At 45.1% G+C, this 19592-nt stretch overlaps 1 protein-coding gene across 1 annotated transcript in view; it reads right to left on the reverse strand.

The window, feature by feature from the left end:
• The window catches only part of shank3a (SH3 and multiple ankyrin repeat domains 3a), a 113547-nt gene extending 99864 nt beyond the window's left edge, over nucleotides 1-13683 (reverse strand). Inside the window, 2 exon segments of the mRNA XM_062460829.1 lie at nucleotides 6802-6883; nucleotides 13584-13683. The gene's annotated coding sequence lies outside the window, so the exon portion shown is untranslated.
• Nucleotides 13684-19592: the final 5909 nt, after the last annotated feature.

A 19592-nucleotide genomic window follows, 5' to 3' on the forward strand; every position in this document is an offset into this window, starting at 1 on the left:
CCCATAGGGAACCCATACGAAGAGGTGCATGAGGACGACATTGGACAAATGAAGCCCTCGGTTAAGCCTGATCGATAATCCTCAATCAGGATTTTTACCCTCTGATCCACATTTGACTGAAAACAAACACCCGCCCAGGTCCTCCATGCTGCTAGCACACAGATGGAGGCTAATCACATTAGAATCAAATAAGGCTGAGTCTAGTGACAGCCCCCATGATAACCCGAGTTCATCAGTCTAAATCTTCAGAGAGAGAATGTGTGAGAAAGGAGGGAGAAAACTCGGGAGGGTGAGACAAAGATTGAAAGCAATATGGAGAGAGGGAGGGAGGGAGAGAGAGAGAGAGAGAGAGAGAGAGAGAGAGAGAGAGAGAGAGAGAGAGAGAGAGAGAGGAGAGAGAGAGAGAGAGAGAGAGAGAGAGAGAGAGAGAGAGAGAGAGAGAGAGAGAGAGAGAAAAGGGAGAGGGTGGGGGAGTGAAGTGAGGTACAGTGGAAGCTTATCTTCCTGTGATGTGCTGCTGTCTGGCTGTTGGCACGTGTGTGACAATTGATGTACAACGCTGTTGGAGTCATCCAAGTCTACATGTCAAACTCCAGCCCACTCCCAAGGAAGACGGTAACAAGCCTGTACTCACAGGGAATGCCAAATGAGACATCCATCAGTAGGGAGCGTGGTGAGAGGGGAGGGGAGGAAGATAGGGAGAGAGGGAGAGAGGGGGAGAGGGGGAGAGAGAGAGAGAGAGAGAGAGAGAGAGAGAGAGAGAGAGAGAGAGAGAGAGAGATGGAGAGAGAGAGAAGAGAGAGAGAGAGAGAGAGAGAGAGAGGGAGAGAGGGAGAGAAAGAGAGATGGAGAGATGGATAGATAGATAGATAGATAGATAGATAGATAGATAAAGAAAAAGGGGCGGTAAAGAGAGAGAGAGAGAGAATACAAGAGAGAGAGAGAGACAAAGAGACAGAGAGAGAGAGACAGAGAGAGAGACAGAGAGAGAGACAGAGAAAGAGACAGAGAGAGAGAGACAGAGAAGCATAGCACTGACCCATTTACAGGGAGAGAGAAAGACTCCCGCTGCTTCTAAATAATAAAAAAAAGCTCACACCTCTCTATATCTCCTCCCCATTGATGTGCACTCAAGACAGGTTGGAGCAGGAATTGTTGGACCAAGTTGGACTGGAGTCCTAGTGGGCATCCATTCCCCCTCCACAAAGCCTTTCATCAGCTCATCTTCTTCCCATTAGTTCAGATGGAGAAAGAGAGACCTGCCAGTCTAGCAGCACAAGCGGAGCACCACTAAACAAGCACGCTGCTCACCGCAGGCACAGCAATAAGGCTCTGTCTCTCTCCATCCACTATCTCCACTCACTTATCCACTCATCTCCCCTCTCACTCTCCACTTTTATGAGCAGAGAGGCAGAGACAGACAGCTCCAATATCATTTTGTTTGTATGGTGAGGTGCTTACGTTTGAGCATATATGGATGTGGGTGTTTCTGTGAAATGCATCTAAACACAAAATAAACACAGTTGGCAGCGGAGGTTTGTGCATTTTAAAGCTGACGACCTAAGTCACAAAGTACAAGCAATGAGTCATGTCATCAGCTGTTGAGAGGTGTTGTATGTCACAGTGTGTGTCCTGGCCAGCTCTATTGTCCACCCAGTGGGTAAGGCTAGTTCCTTTTACTGGGAACTGTAGTACTGGAAAGGCTCCAATAGTTTTCCATGGTTTAGGAAACTCTCTAAGGTTTACAACCATACTGTACTGTCACTTTGGATAAAAGTGTCTTCCGATTATGTCGCTGAGGATAAAACAGATTGATGAATGAATACAATGCTACTACTGACTACTGAATGTAGAAACTATGATAGGCTTCTGGCTAGCACATGACGTTTCTGAGTTAAGCTTTAAATGTGGAGAGAAGCAAGCTTGCCAGTGGCTAGCAGCTGATGGCAGGCGAGCCAGTGGGTGACAGTGTGGAAGCAGATGGCTGTTTGGCCCACTACTGCTGGCACCAGCGGACGAGGGGGACTGTGTGGATGCAGAGGAAACTGGACTGGTGCTTGTCCGCCTAAACACATGGAAGCCCTCACAAACAAGCCTTCTCCTCTCTGTACCGATTGAGTGGGCCTCTGGCTGAGGCTGAAAGGCCTCAAGCTTCCTTATCCATCCCTCCCTCTCTCTCTCTTGTTCCCTGGAGTGCTGCTCAGAGGGCAGGGCTCAGCCAGGGCCCAGGCTTCAGCAGGGGGTTGAGAGGAGGCGGGGCTTCCAGACTGACTGAACAGTGTGGCGGTCCTTCAGTAGCTAATGTCGGGGCACAAAGGGCACGGGTTCTAGGGTAAGTAGCTCAGGGCTACTTAAGAACGTTTCCATAATGAACTGGGTATCCATTTATTAGAACCAAAAGTAAAAGCATGAGAGAAGAACACCTGTTATTAGGTCCTGAACTTCATTGCAAAACACACTATGGCTGCGAACAAGGAACTGAAAAGCTCAGTGGTACCAGCTGACACTCCGGGGTACAGCTAAGGCACAGGTGTATCATCTTCCCCTATTGCCTAACGCTCACAAAATTGAAAGAATTTGGCATCTTTCTCAAGCAATTTACCCATGAGTCGGTGAGAACGGCTCCACCATGTAGGTGGAATAATCAAAATTGAGTACGTGGCTGGTGCTCTAATGCGCCACTCTACATCCGACAGCTCGTCCTAATATGCCGGTAGCTTGCGACGCCTACTCTGTGGCAAAATGCTTCTTCGGTGGCAAATACCCACTGCCAGGAGAGTTGGCCATTTGAGAGCTGCCTTAGACAAGAGTGTGAACCCGGTCTCACCCTCTGACTGTTCATGTGTGGTTTGGTTGGTAAACCAGTGTGCTGTGTTTACCCTACAATATATGACTTTAATGACAGTAGATCATGATACTGATTCAGTTGGCTCAGGTGTATTGATCTGTCAACATATATGTAGTCCGAAGGCCGCTGTGAATGATAAAACCCTGGTAGCTATTGATTAGCGGTGAGGGGGCCCTGTCAGACTAGTTCATTAGAATTGAACATGTGTGGTAACGAGAGGATTCCCGCGCATCCATCACAGTGAAGATGGAACCAGCATATTACATTACATTCCAGGGGGCCCCTCACTTAGCTCAATATTCACCCAACACCCTCTGGAAAGATAGATAGAGGAGGGAGGAGGAGTGGACAGGGGGAGTTAATTTAGAGGAAAGATGGCCAGTATGCAGATGTAGGGGAATTGGAGAGGAAAAGATGGAGGGAAGATCAAGGGATGGGAGTGGTGGGATCGAGAGACAGATCACCTACACATGGGAAGATAGAGAAAACACTGTGATGAGGGGGGAAATATTTACATTTAGTCATTTAGCAGACGCTCTTATCCAGAGCGACTTACAGTAAGTACAGGGACATTCTCCCCGAGGCAAGTAGGGTGAAGTGCCTTGCCCAAGGACACAACGTCATTTGGCACAGCCAGGAATCAAACTGGCAACCTTCAGATTACTAGCCCGCTTCCCTAACCGCTCAGCCACCTGACTCCCTCTATAGATAAATATAGATGGAAAGCGTGAAGGAATAAAGGGGAGGGAGGGAGGTATACAGAGAAACAGATAGGGCTTGAGACAGTAGATGTAGATAGATGTGCAGACAAATGTGGAAGGTCACCTGTGAAAGACTAGGGGACATTACAGTCTGTGATAAAGTAGAGAGAGAGAATGAAAAATATAGAGGGAGGGAGAAACGCTTAGTCTATCTTCGGTCATCCATTGCACGTAAGTCACCTTTTGACTCAGACTAGATTTCCCTTTGCAATCTATCACTTGTTCTCTCAGACCTGGACTAGACGTGTGTGCTGCTGGCTGAGGGGACAGCCTGATAAAATGAAGGTCGTGGTAGTGGAAAACAGAGGCTGTGCAACTTCTTGGTTTAGGTAAAAGTCAGTTCTTTAACCACCTAAAGCGGGCGTGTCAGTTTAGTTATCGTATTTGGAGAATTATATTGATTAGTTTGGTGGTTGACTTAATGAATGCAAAGAAGGTCACACTGAGTGTCTCCTTTCTACTAACCTGCTTCACCTGTTTGTGACAGGATCCACATTTTGATTGGTGTGAACAGCTGGTGCAGTGAATAAATGGGACCTCATTTCGCCTCAACCTGTGTGTGTGTGTGTGTGTGTGTGTATGTGTGTCTGTGTGTGTCTGTGCGTGCGTGCATTCGTGTGTGTGTGTGTGTTGTGTGTGTGTGTGTGCTGCTTTGGTTCAACCACATCAGTGGTTTGGTCAGTGTGTGTGTCCATGCAAAACACTGTCTCCACAGAACACTAATCAAACAGAAAGATACAAAGAAAAGCCGTTGTGACAATCAAAGGCCCTGAGCCCTGGGAACACAAAATCAACAACTTTGTCCAGAGCCTACAAGCAGAGTCCTATTTATGGCTTGCAAAGGACTTTACACATTATGTACACATTAAGACTATCCCATAATCACCTACAGAGAATTCACTTAAATGTGATCCTGGTTTCGCTTAGAGGCCAAAGAACAAAAAGCCACAGTTACCTCTTATTGTTTGAAGCTAGGATAACAATCCACTTCCTGGCTCTGCGTCCAGTTCTCTCTGCTGTCTGGAGCGAGCGGCCCATCAACAGCACTCAGATGAAAGAGAGTGGTCGGGCAGAGGAGGTGAGGCAGCTCAGGCCTCATACAGACAGGCCTTCATCCTGCCACTCAGTAGTCAGGGCATGTAAGCCTCTGCCTGGAGGTTCAGGTGAACGCTTATGACACCAAATTACCACCCAGAGCGAAAACAGCTATGCCATTCTGACCAGAAGGCTGATGAGCAAGCACATAAGTTACACAAACATCCGTTTACACAAACACAGGTGCACACCTGAAAGGTGTTTTATTTTCATTAGTGTGGTATCAGTGTGTGGTTGATTACACAGACCCTGGGAGAGAGAGAGAGAGAGAGAGAGAGAGAGAGAGAGAGAGAGAGAGAGAGAGAGAGAGAGAGAGAGAGAGAGAGAGAGAGAGAGAGAGAGAGAGAGAGAGAGAGAGAGAGAGAGGTGATTGAATAATGAAAGGCAGATAGTTTCCTAATCATCAGCTATTTAACAGACTGTGATTATGGTTACCATTTGTATGATTACTAAACCTGATTTACAATTCAACTAATCAGCTCTAAAGGTCTCAACTTCTTCAGTAATACATCATTAACTCACTTCAATCTTCAACTTCAATCTCACTCATTAATAATATTTTCTCGTCAAAATTAACTAAATGAAAAACAAGCAGGGATCAACAGTAGGCATTCAAATCAATGTCACTGCAGAAAGAGACTTTATAAACTTTATAATTTGTTCCAACACATAATTCTTGATTAGCTGAGAGGACTTCTAAGTCTACATTAATATGGATACATTTGAAAACTGAGTTTTCGTTCAAAACGCACTTTTTCAAGCGTTTTTCAAAAGTTACTCATCCACATTGAAATGTCTGAAAACGAGTAGGTCTCTGTACTGCGCATGAGTAAAGTTTTTTGGGGGAGGATGAGGCAAACTGGAAGGTGACCAAAACAACTGCAATATGTCATCCACCATCTTGTTTTGGACTGAATGGGTCACATGACTGCGTCACATGATTAAAAATGCGTAATCGATTTCGAACAGCGTTTTCAAATGTATCCACTTTGGAGTGCGTTTTGAAAAAGTCTCAGTGTAGGCGGAAAGCCAAAACGGAGATAAAAAATTAAGCATTTTCAAACAAATACGTATTAGTGTAGACAAGGCAAGGTTGGTTTTATGGAAACCAACCGGGGGTTTTAACGGAAATCCTTCACAAATTACTTCGATTTTCTCACTAGCTATCTGCCTATCGCAGTACGTACCTATATAGTATGGTAAATATACAAATGATTTTGCTAGCAGTCAAGGTAACTACAATGTAGAGACTGATGTTCCGATGTAAGCCAGTGCTTTGATTTTATTGTAGGCCTACATTGACAGTGTGTGAGTGTGTTATTGTTGCTCCTCAAAGCAAAAAGACATACAAAAATCCAAACGAAACAGTCCCTCATTAGCCTCATTAGACTGAACCCTCGTTTAGTTAATTAACACACACAAAAACACTCACCCTGGAAAACAATAGCTGCCAGTTATGCATTGTCCTCTGTAGTGTGTGTGCATGTGTGTCTGTGCATGTGTGTGTGTGCATGTGTGTGTGTGTTTGCGTGTCTGTGCATGTGTGTGTGACTGGGGTTTTGCCAGGCGTGAGATGCTTCAAGGGTTTACAACATTTGTTTAATCCTCTTGGATTATTTATTTATCTCTCTCAGTTAAAGAGGTGAAATACCCATCCATGCTGTTTAGTGATATGCCTGCATTGTTGTTCACAATGCAAATACCGGCAAAGGTATTACTACAGCATCCCCCTGTGTGTTTGTGTGTTGTGGGTGTGGCCGCAACACCAAACATAAGTTTACAAAAGAAAGATGGTCCTACTGATGCACTAACTAAGTAATAAAACAGACCCAAGATATTTGGATTACCATGTCATAAAATAAAGACTTTGTTTCCGCAGTGACCAGAGCCTAAACACCAAAAGCCAAGCACTGGGTCGACGCAATTCGAGAAGGATCGTATACATTTAGTCATTTAGCAGACACTCTTATCCAAAGCGACTCACAGTAAGTATACAGTATCTGTAGCATGAAGGATGGCTGGAGGACATGAATCAGTGTGCAGGCGAGGCTGCATATACATGGTGTATGTCAGTAAAGAAGTGTTTTGTTTACTTACCCTCTGAAGTAGATGTGGAGTTTTAGGGGGCACGGGAGAGAAAACCAAGACTTCTTGTTACCATGGAGACACAGCAGCATTTCTGAGGGGGGGGGGGGACGGGGGACGGAGAAAGAGCCGGAGATTGAGGGAGGGAACAGCACACAAGGACTGCTCTCACTATTGCACAGACACACGCACGCACACACACCACAACCCACTAGATCACATCACAAAGAGAGGTAGCCTACAGTGCATGCACAATCGCAGACCACTTTAAGCCAAGGGCAAGAAACACGCCAACCTCTTTCAGGAGACTGTCAACGCCACACACATGCTGACCCACAGTGGGCCTCTCAGACCAGCAGTGCATGACGTGTTACTATGGAAACCATAAAGTGTATAGGAGGCAAGGAGACAGTGGGGATTGGGAAACCATTATTTCCCAGGCTGCCTGATGAAGACATGCACTTTGCACATGTAAACACACTAACACTCTCACCCACACACATTTATAAACACACAAAATCCATGACATCAGTTGAAATGGTGTGAGTTGGAAAGCTAAAACACCAGATGGAGGTTTTTCTCCCCTCCAAACAAGAGAGTGTGACAGGGAAGGCTAATGGGGTCTCTCTTTCTATTCTGGTGGCAAACATGTAGGTCCAGAGAGAGTGAACTGTAGAGACAGATATTGAACCAACTGTCCTGCATCTCTCCCTTCCCCCGTGGTCCCTCGGTTTCTGTCTGAACAGACAGGGTCCCCCCAAAGCCCACACACCGTCACCACTGCGCCTACACATGATAACTTAATAACTGCTGGAGCCCACCTGGTCACAACAAATACAAAGACAGACAAGGCAGCAGACAGATAGAGGCACACAGGTGGATAGCAGATACGCCAAAACAAGTGTCCGTGCAGCGGTTGGGGAAAATAAATTGTCCATCCTCAGGCCCCATGACCCCACCCCCCACATACACACATACACACACACTCTGTGCAAATGAAAGGGTGTGCTTCAGGAGTGTTTGTCTTGGCTTGACGTGTGTAAAGAGTCTACAGAGACAGGAACATCAAGGCTGGATAAGCCAAGCCAATCAGGAAAATAATTGTCTCCATTTGCCTATCAATGTCTTGGCTGCATTTCATACATGTTTTCATATATATGCCCTCCCATTGTAATACTGAATGTAACCCTCTTCCTAATGGTCAGGGAGGAAGGGTAAGAGAGGGAGAAAAGAAAAAGGAGGAGGGGAGTACAATTGAGAGAGCAAAGGAGAGAGATAAAGAAAGAGGGAGAAAGAGGGGCCATGGTTGCTTAGTAATCTCCTTTAGCTCGGCGTCCATCTTTCAGTCCTGCACTTCTGAGAGATGGACGCCTGGTTCCGAATAATCCCACTATGGGTTGTCACAGATGTAGACAAGCCCGTCTTCAGCTAGTTTTTCAAAGCTTTGTGTGTGTGTGCGTGTGCACGTGGGTGAGTGCGTGTTTCTGCTCAGCCACCACTCCCCTGCATTTGCAATGACACAACAGCGCTGTGTGAATCTCAATGCTGCTCTATAAACCCTGAAGAAGCTCATTAAAGTCCACGGGCTCAGCAGCTCAATGCATCAAAGACTACCAATTACCAGACACATAACAAAGGCCATGCCTGTGGGGGAACTCTACTGTACATGTACATTAGGCCCAGATCTACATCACAGCAAGGTTGATTCTGGAAATCTCTCTATCATCATTAGATTCAACAACTAATATCAAGGCACTGTAGGCTGCATAAAATTGCAAGGCTTGTCCGCATCATTATTGATATTCTGTGCACTTGGGCAACATGATTGCTCCCGGTTCAGTTCACAACATTAAACCAAACACTGCACGCGAAAGAAGCAGGTTCCTTCAAGGTAGCCGACTGGTGAGGGATTCATTCACAACTCTTCCTTTATCATTCCCTCCACTCTCACTAGTATCTGTTCTCCGTTGGCACAGTTTCACCAGGTCGCTATGGTAACATAGGATTCCAGCCAAGATCACATCCAGAGAAGCAACAACAGATCCTCCGGTCTGACAGTCCTCCTGTCTGTACTACACCCCCCCCCCCCCCGTCTGTCTGTTTCCTCTGAAATCTTCAAACACTTTTCTCTCTACATAAGGGTTATAAGTAGACTCAAGCCATTAGGCTCCTCCAGATGGCTTGGCAAGAAGACTTTGTGATGGATGCCCAAAGCCTGTAAAATTATATCTCTATTGGCATTAAAACAAGCAAATAAAACAATTTCTGAACTATTCACTACATGCAATCATACTGATGTCAACATACATAATTTCCATTGTCAATACTCATTAAACTTTTTAACAAATATTTGATGAGGTTTTTTGTAAATGCACACACATCATAAACAGACACACACATGCGTGGTCTGTAGTATTGCCTGTGTTAATGAGTGTAATTGTGTTAGTTGTTTTTGGACTAAGATAAACAATTGTTGTGATTACTGAGGCATTTCCGGACTGGAGGCCATGGGTTGCATCACTATTGGGAATTGAATCTAAATCTGTGTCTCAAGAGCCACCCTCTGTGTACGTCTAGTGTCCGGACAACCGTTTCCACGTTTTACTCATGCAAACCAAGTTGAACTAGTTAAACTCACTCCTCTGCATTACCTGTCTGTGCCATTGATTTGCTAGCTTTTCAACGTAGCTGGCTGAAGCGGTTGATCATGAGTGTCGGCCGGTTGCACACGTGACACAAGAACAAACCCTGGAGAGAGCAGGTGAGGGAGAAAACAGTCCTGACAAGCGAGGTGTCAGTGCAGTGGCCAGTGGAGGAGATTGGACTATGGTCACTAAGTGCTGAGGACTCTGTCTGGGTCGAGCTGCTCCTAAAAAGCTGCTGCATGGTAAGAGTGAAGAGACTGAAAGATCCATTTAAGTGTGTGCATGTGTGTGTGTGTGTGTGTGTGTGTGTGTGTGTGTGTGTGTGTGTATGTGTGTGTGTGTGTGTGTGTGTGTGCTGAGCCATCGTCTGCCTCTCCCTTTGAATACTAAAAGTCCTGCTGCGGCCTAGACCAACCTAACCACTGCAGACAAACAAGGGGAAAGTCTCCTATTCCCATTGGCTGGTCATTATGCTGCAATATCTTATGGTTCGTTTTTCCTTGGCTCAGACTTGTCTGATCTGGATGTTGCACAAGGACCAAGAGACAACAGCCTCTCTCTTTCTTTCTTTCTCTCTCTCTCTCTCTCTCTCTCTCTCTCTCTCTCTCTCTCTCTCTCTCTCTCTCTCTCTCTCTCTCTCTCTCTCTCTCTCTTTCTCTCTCTCTCTCTCTTTCTCTCTCACACACACAAACACACACACACACACTGAACTGTGTCTCTTCTCCAGCTAACTGAGGTCATAAGATAGACAGAGAGGAAAACATCTGGAGAGGATAGGTGTTGGAGCTTGACATGTGCTAGACGGGATTAGGAAAACACAAACAGCATCACTTTAAATAAGATGAAAACACACACACACACAGTCACACACACACACACACAGTCACAGAAAAGGCACACAGACACGCACGCATAGACACAAACACACACAGTTTCACTCCAGACCAGAGCATCGGCCAGATCCACCTTCTCTCAGAAGAGCGCTCATTACTCCCCAGATTTTCTTGTAGTTGCAGCCACACAGACGCCTGTGAGACAGCAGGGCTGGGGCTTCACAGCAGTGCGGAGAGAGCTGTGGAGAGGACCGATCTGATGGAGGGAGGACACTGCCTAACCCTGACTAATGATCATGTTTACCTAATGGTGGGCACGCATACACATACAGGGCTTTGCATTGGACCATTGCATTGGATGGCCGAACACACACTGTATGACTGAAAAGGAAGAATGGCTGAGCTTTCTTCCTTTCTTTAGCTGACTTGGCCACAAGACTAGTTGTTCTCTCTGCATTAAAATGTAATGATTTCCTTTGTTTTTTTCTGTTTTGAGGCCCACAGCTGAATGTTTGCTTGGTAATGTGATACGAGTACTCATACTTGGGTAGTTTTTCTGCAAAGAAAGCAAAACTTTAAAGAAGAGAACTTTGCTCTCTTTTTAAAATTGTTCTTTATATCCAAACAAAGCTATAATTTTATCAACCGTTTCATTAAGTTTTTGAGTATTAGAGATAATCAAAAACACATTCAGTTTGTAATTATCTTCCATTTGAGATGGGTAAGCACTGTTGATATTGTTTATATTAAATCTGTAACAACCCTATCTGCCCGCCATGGTCTTGTAATCATTTTGAGATGACTTGCATCATAAATGGTTTTGGTTGTACGAGTGCATTCTTATGTGTGCGTTCGTGTGTGTATGCAGGTATGTGTGTGTATCTGTGTGTTCATATGTGTATGTGTGTTTGTGTAGGCTTCTATTGTATGTAATGTACCTATTTGAACGTGTCCACGTGTGTTTTGTTTGCTTGTTATTTTACAAACAAGCACCTGTTTGTGTTGTCCAAGGTAAGAGACACCAAGCAGTGAGCCTAACGTTTCCCTTTCAGGGACTCGCAGAGAAGCACAAGCTGTGAGTTTCTGAAAGAAACCCTCCGTTCTGTAGCGGCAGCCATGTCAACTGCAGCTCCTCAATCAATGTCTGACTGCGCCTTTCTGCTCGGAGTCCCACTGCGACGTGGACGCTGTTGAGCTCTCGGTTCATGTCAACAACAGGTTAACCTTCCGCCTGGGCCCTGCCTGCTAAACAAGAATGTTTCAGCTCTTCCTGATTGTAATGGAAGCCAGGGTGATGAGAGTGGTCCCCTGTGGATGCCGAGGAGCTAGTAATAAAGGACCTGACTGCAAGGGGAAGGAGGGGGGGGGGGGGGGGGGGACATTACCTACATGAGAATATTGAGAGTCTCAGCTTGACAAGCTAGTTTAGCACATTAAAAAACAGTCAGCCTTCCACAGTGAGGGCTGTCGTCAATGTTACTGGCTTGTTGTATGATTTCAAACAGAATGTAATAAATATGCATGTGGTTGGAGGCAGCATGGGTGCAAAGATAATTTGCAGGACTAAAGCTTGATTTAAATGACTGTGTCGGGAGCAGGGTAAGCGTGCCCTGACGACAGCCCACACACCAGGCTCCTAAGCCTCTATTCTTTAAGTAAACTGTGTCATAACAACAAATTCCACAATGCAAAACTTTGCCTCTGCTCATACGTGTTCCATTTGGACACGGTTTTGCTATTGGCAGCAGTACCTCACATCTTTACCATGAATCAGTGGATACCACTCTCTCTACCAACTCTTCTCTCTTACTAATCACACTTCCCAGGTAGATCTTCTCCCTGTATGTAGGCTGTCAGTATCTCAATACAGCCAAGGTTATTTGGGACTCAAATTTATATTTGTATCTGACTGATTCATTTGTGCTAATTACATTTATTACATTCACAGCATGCCTATACAGGGTCCTGTAAAGGGACCTGATTCAATCTGAATCAATAAACAAGTAGGCAAATCAGAAAACAACTGTAATGCTTTGATTGGAAGCATTTGATACTATTGTTTCTGTAGTATTCACCAGAACAACAGCATGCAATCTCAAATGAACAGCCTTTTCCCCTCACCTCACATTCCCCTGGGTTAAATCTATGGAATCCATTTGAGACCAGAAAGGGTTGCACTAATTCACAAATTGACTTATGAAACACATTATAGGTGCTTGTTCCACATTGATCTACATGTATGCAATCTTTAGTTGTAAGCAATCAATGTTCTACTATTCAATTACACCCCATGATCATGAAATTGAGGTCAACATAAAAAGCATTGATTGAAATGACAACTGGAAACAATGCAGATGGTGTTAAAATATAATGTTCACAAGCTTTATATCATTAATATGCGAAGTAGCCTAGTTGATACAATTTAGACGTACAGTACAGTTCTAGTTATGTGTGTGTAAGAGAGAGAAAAAGAGTTAAAGCTTACTGTAGTCATAGTTTACAACTCCAGAATATGAAGGATGGACGGCTGAGAGAGGGACAAAGAAAGAAAGAAAGACGGAGAAAGGAGAGAGACAAAGAGAGAGAGACGGAGGCCGTTGGCAAAGTCAACACTGTCATTAACACAGCCATGATGACAGAAGGAGGGGTGAGCTGGAGAGCATTCAGGCGTCGAGATGACCACCCCAGTGGCACAGCACGCGTGCACATGGCATCAGACATACCTGTTGCTTAGGAATGAAAAACAAACAGAAAACCTAACCAAAGCAAAAAACGCTTGTAAAGGTTGTACACTGTGAATGTGTTGACTAACATCAGTGTTGTTTGCCATATAAGGTTAAACCGCAGGAGAACATGTAACCTGTTGAATACAGAGGCCATAGTGTCAGTGTGGGGTGTCAAGGGCTGACTACGAATTCTGACTTCTAAATGCCAAATCCTGAACACAAATGTATGATGTGATCCAAAAACAAAGAGAAAAACATCTTCTATGTTAGACACTAGGCATGCCTGAAAGTCTACCATGCCTGATGTTGTCTGATATGTGCTGGTGCATCATGAATCCACTATTCAGATGAGGATTCATTTGTGCGCCTGCCCTGAACACAGCAAACACAATGAAGGGCAAAACCAGAAGTGAGCCCAGAAAAACTCCTTTTGTGCGTGAATTATGGTCTCTGTCGCATGACCCTAGTCGTATAGAAACAGGACGCCTCAGTCAATGTGCACACTACATTGTTTAAATGGGTGAAATCAACACAACAGCACGCACTCTTGCAAATCGGAAGATATTACATGTTCTTATAGTGAGAAATACCTCAAGTAGCAAATTATCCAACTATGAGAAGAATCCCCATCCAGGTTTGAACTGTAGATTTGCCAATCTTCCACTGAGCCGCTGTGAACATACACACAGCACAAACCCCCAGGGTGACTGACCACAAGTTGACTGACCCCACAGTGGAACAGCCTAATGTGACTTCCTCATTCGGGTTCCTGTTTCAGCCCCTGAGCAGCAGTGACTGACATGTGGAGGGGGGGAGGGGGTGCTGAGATTGACAGATGAGTTCGGCACTCACTTTAAAGTGCAGGACTTGTCCTTGATGGGCTGTTTCGGTCAGACAGCCAATCATTCTTCACGTCTGTTTGCCCCCACTCCCCCAGGGACATCTCACCCAATGAGAGATAAAGGAGACACAGTGTTCTAGAATGTGCCTGAAGCTGATGTGTCACAAATCACCAGAAAAATCACATTACTAGTCTGATGAATCAACGACTAAATTGGGTCCCTCTGTAAATGTTTGTCTGTGGTTAATGATCAAAGTAGGCAAGGCTTCTTTTGTTGTTATTTGATTTGGATTCCGATTGAGCAAAGAACATAAAATCTATCAATCCATTTCAGCAGCATCTGAGGTGCCACTCTGTGCAGTGTCCTGTAAGTAAACACATCCTCTTAAAGCTATTGAAAGGAATTTCTAAAAAATATGAACTAGACTACAGTTTTACAGTCACAAAACAAATCCCTGCTCAGCCATGATACAACAGCATGCGTGTTGTCCAGCTTCACTGATCTGTTTGTCTAAAAGTTCTCCTCCTCTGTTAAAGGGCTGTCATCTTAGACTCAAATTAATTCCTGACATTTTCTTTATGGGGTTGCCACTAAATATCCTGAATAACATCTTGTTTATATGCTGAGAGTTTTAACAAGCTGTCTGCTGGCATGTCTATGACCAAAAAAGAGTCATTAGTCTCTCATTCTCTCTCTCTCTCTCTCTCTCTCTCTCTCTCTCTCTCTCTCTCTCTCTCTCTCTCTCTCTCTCTCTCTCTCTCTCTCTCTCTCTCTCTCTCTCTCCCTCTCATTTCCCCTTTCTGTCTCCCTCAGTCCGTACTAAAATCATTAGCATCTCAAGATGCAGACAGACGATGTCAAAAGAACCTCTACCACAGTTCACAGCCTCTGCCACTCATCCCCAGAGGCCGACAATGGGATTGTGCCATTGGATGACCTGGACGTCACTCGAGCTCATTAGGCCAATCACAAAGTGTTTGATTTCAGCAGCTGGGCAGAGAGGTCCCAGATAACTTGGTTTTAGTAGAAGGCTGTGAAACTAGCAATACATGTAAGGAACACAGATGAATAGCTCTGCCACTTTGATTACATCCCTGGGTACAGCCAGCAGCAAGCTGAGACTTTCATTAGGAACAGAGAAATGGATTCCAGAGCTGTTCTAGAATCCCCTGGTTCTGGTGTGGGCGGTGGTGAGCAAGCCAATCGGATGATATAAGCTGGTGTGCAACATAGAATCAGCAACACATACAACAATTATCTCATTTTGAACCACCTGTAGCACGGTTTCTTTGCGCCTTCATCAACTGGCCTACACACTAATCTATCCAACCTCAAACAACGTTTCATCAACGAAACATCAGCGTAAAATCCTGATGTAGACTGATCTTATTATATCCTACTGCTATTACTGTGTTACTGGTTATCTTTTAACCTCCTCGCTGTCATTGGGACAGGCAGAGACAGGAGTTACAGATTAACTAAAAGGTGATGTCACAGTATAGCTCATGCATGCCAACATCTCTCCTTAAACATCTAACTAATCAAAGTCAATAACAAAGCATTCACTAACTACTAACTAATTGCACACACCGTACATATCGCACTGTGGGGATTAACACGCTGAACGATAACAAACAATGCGAGATGAAATAGTGATTTTTGTCAGTCTAATTCCAGAACACAAAACAAATCTTTGATCTGAGATCAAATAGATAGGCCTACGGGCACAACTAAAGAAGGAAACTCACCAGCAGATTGTCAGCGTTGTACTCCAGTGTTCACATCAGTGATGTTCTGTTCAGCTCGGAAGCCCTCCTCAATACTTATCCCAACACACGCAGCACGCTGACACCCAGGGGGAGAAAGGAAGCAGGGGATCTTTCGCAAGAGTGGGAGGGGGAAAGAGGAATGAGGTGTGAGAGTGAGCCCCAGCAGACAAACACACACGTACATAAAGTAAAATACTGCAGTCGGGCTGAAAATCATCAACACAGCCTGGCTTAGTCGTACGTCAGCTTGCGTCCATCCGTTTCCGAAAAAATCCGCCCAAAGAAACCTTTTGGCTATATTAAGATAGCCTACAGGTTATGGATAGCCTACTGGTGAGGCGTGTGTGCGACGCGGCCCACCTGTACGCTTGCCCACCAGACAGCTGCTGTGCCTGTTCAATGAGAGTGTAGTTTGACTGTGGGCTCCCACCTGCAGTTCTGCCCCGGTGTGACCAACCTCCTCAGCCCCCGACAGGCACTCCCGCTAATTAAAGCAGATGGAAGGGTTGAGAGGGGAAGGAATCCTTGAGGTGGCAGTGATGAAAAGAGAGGAGCGTCACAGAGGATAAGTAACAAGTCACGGGGAGGGGGGGAGATAGAAGTACACCTTCAACAGGCGACAAAGGGATAGGCCTACATGTGCGTACGGAAGAACTAAGCATTCGTTCAAAGTGTGCTCTCTCAGGCTGGCACACTTACCAGACTGTACATGCAGGAGCAGGATGTGACTGTCAACTCCACCATGAAACAGCAAGATACGACACCGAGAGAGGACCAGGCCCCAGGAGGAACCTTCGCTTAAGTATACAACTGATGTGACTTGGGTAGAAGATGCCGTCTCCTGTAGACACTTAAAACCTAAACAGCAGACCAGACTCCACCCAGGAGGTTAAAACTAGCTGTACTTCTTTTCTCTTGCTGGAATGATGAGACAAGCACACACACACACACAGGTCTACCTGTTCTTTTGGGCGTGTGTGTTTGCGTGTGTTTGCGTATGTGTGTGAGGGAGGCATGGAAGCCTCTTTTTGTCCCCTGTGCCGACCCAGTAAGGTGATCCTAACTGGGTAAACAATACCTGTTCATTCAACCGGACCCAGCTGGAGGACTGATCTAAGCTTAGCCAGACAGGGACAAGCCAGCCAGACATAAGGGAAAAATACCCTCAGTATGTGGTCCATTCTCGGGGAGGCCTCCTTTCAGCAATACAGGGTGTCTCGTGACTGTGTGTGTGTGTATGTGGGGGGGGGGGGGGTCAGAGGATTTCTCAGACATAAAAGGTGGAACTGGAAATGGAGGCAGGTGGAGTAAAAAAGCTTCAGTCTTCACCTGTGTGTAAACTCTCTCTCTCCGGAGGTAATTCACACCAGCATTAATAATAGAGGAATGTGTGTGTGGTGTGTGTGTGTGTGTGTGTGTGTGTGTGTGTGTGTGTGTGTGTGTGTGTGTGTGTGTGTGTGTGTGTGTGCACTGCTACAGATACTGCAGCATTCAGCTTGTCCTTGCTCAGTTTCCGTGGCTCATCAGTTCATCATTATTTTGTTATTCCACATGCATCCTCTCACAGTTGGGATACAAACCATCTCTTTGGCCTGCCCAATCTGAGCGTGCTCACACGTGCTTCCGATCAGATCAATAACCTGTTTGGCTCAGGCACACACAGTTGTGCACTCACACATGAATACACCGACACATACAGCCCAAGCATGTCCAAACGTATTATACAAATGCACACAGTTCAAATATTCTGCTCACATTCCATTCCATCATGACTGCCAGCTATGTCAATGAGATTCCTGGATATTTAGCAGTCAGCAAGTCAGTCCCATACAGCCTCAAACTGATCTGATCCCAAATTGAGCCAAAAGGTTATTTACATATTCATGATGGAGGACAAGACTGGCATAATCTGTTAAGGGTCACCTTTGAAAGAAAGAATAAGTCTAAGTAGATCTGTTTCCGATTGTAGTGTAAATGTAAGGCTCTGATGTGAATCTGTAGATCAAAATGTCATGTTAGTCTTTTTACAGTAATTGTATTTATATTGTATTTTTACCTTTAAGATGACTTGTTTTTACTCCTTGTAAATAAAGCCTCCATTACCACTTTTCACTTCAATGTTATACACTTGTGTCTTTCATCCCATTGGTACAAAAACAACTCTGAATTCTCCACCAGCTGCTTTCCTAATTCACAACTATTTCCCATTTCGCTGTTTCCTTTTTTTGGGCGATAAAAGCGTACATTTTAGGAACATTTCATACCATTTCACAAGGGACTGAGTGACAGTGTGCTATCAGCAGCACATGTAGATATTACATTTTCTCAAAGAAAACACAGCTATTGCTTCAAGTCCCCATAGAGAGAGAACTTTAGCACATCTGATGCTTGTCTGTCTGGCATCAGTACTGCTATGTCTGTGTGTGTGTGTGTGTGTCTGTGTGTGTGTGTGTGTGTGTGTGTCTGTGTGTGTGTGTGTGTGTGTGTGTGTGTGTGTGTGTCTGTCTGTGTGTGTGTATGTGTGTCTGTGTGTGTCTGTCTGTCTGTGTGTGTGTGTGTGTGTGTGTGTGTGTGTGTGTGTGTGTGTGTGTGTGTGTATATGTGTATGTCTGTGTTTTTGTGTGTATGTGTGTGTGAGTGTGTTAGTGGGAGCGCTGAGCCATGGCAGTCTCTGGCGACTGAAGCTGTTGATCATCCTTGGTTGAAAATGGTCTGACTGTTGCACACCACTGAGCTTCAGCAGTGAGGTCACGTGACGTTAAAGCAGAAGAAGAAGAACAAGAAGAAGAAGAAAGACCGTTCCCGACTTCACACGACAGGAAAGGATGAGTCTCCACAGAAACACTCTGACAAAGCTGGGGAAAACATCATGTGGGCTGACTGCTCTCACGGTGGGTTTTCTGGTTTGCTCGATGGTTTGGTTCCATGGAGCTATGACCCTGATCATAAGGTTGTGTATCAGCTGATGGGGGTCATCGCTTAGGGGACGAAGGTCATCCCAGGTGGAGATGGGAGGTGTAAGAGAAGCACCTGTGTGACATCACACCAAAGTGGAAAGTGAAGTTTACTGGATCAGGGGCTGTGAGAATGGAAGCCCTGGACGGAGTATCGGAGTATCTATTGGACAGATGGACACAGACAGCTGTGAAAGACAGCAAGGAAAGAGAGAGAAAGAGGGAACAGCTTTCATTGAGCATGTCACTAAGAAATGGGATCTGAGTTTGTGGGCATTGGAGCGGTAATTGGTTCCAGGTTCCAGTCCCTGTGGGAGACGAACTCAAAGAACATTGGTGTATGGGAGCTGATATGCAGCTTGATAGCTTAAATACCCATCTGACGGGTGCAGAATACTGCAGCCCTATGCAGAGTGAGGACTAGATGAGTCTGATCAGGCCAGGGTAATAGATTGCCTTGGTAATTTACTGCTAGCAAGCTAATGAGACTCTTGGCATGGCTATACTTTACTTATTAAGCCTGCACTGGAGATGATATCCAGGAAGATGTGGCTCACTACGGCTGAAGCAGTTTTCACTTGTCTCTATAGTAGGTTTTCTCGCACTAGAAGTGGGAGCAGGATTTTATGGTGGGAAATATTGCATTTTGTTCAGCTGCAGTTTGTCGAGTCGCTTTCAAGCCCGTGCGAGGCTGCAAGGTTGAAAGAGGGCATACTGTCGTCTCCCTGGCTTTTACAACTAACATGGATGACAGGGCAGTATTTAAATCAGAAAAATAACAATGATGATAAAAAATCTCATTAAGTTTGACACCTGCATTTCATGAATATGGAAATACACAGGACTGAGCATATTCTCTGCTTTTGAAAGTGTAGCCTGTTGGTTAACTAGATCATAATCAATTCAGGCAGAGTTGTTCGGAAAGCACCGGGGCTTTGCTGTCCCTAAGGGGCAGAGGAGGACTGATGAGAAGCAGCAGGATAAGAAGGGGAAGGCAATCTGCAAGTACTACATAGAGGGAGCTGGAGGTCAGA

This window comes from Osmerus eperlanus, chromosome 5, assembly GCF_963692335.1.
Source record: "Osmerus eperlanus chromosome 5, fOsmEpe2.1, whole genome shotgun sequence".
NCBI classification, from domain to species: domain Eukaryota; kingdom Metazoa; phylum Chordata; class Actinopteri; order Osmeriformes; family Osmeridae; genus Osmerus; species Osmerus eperlanus.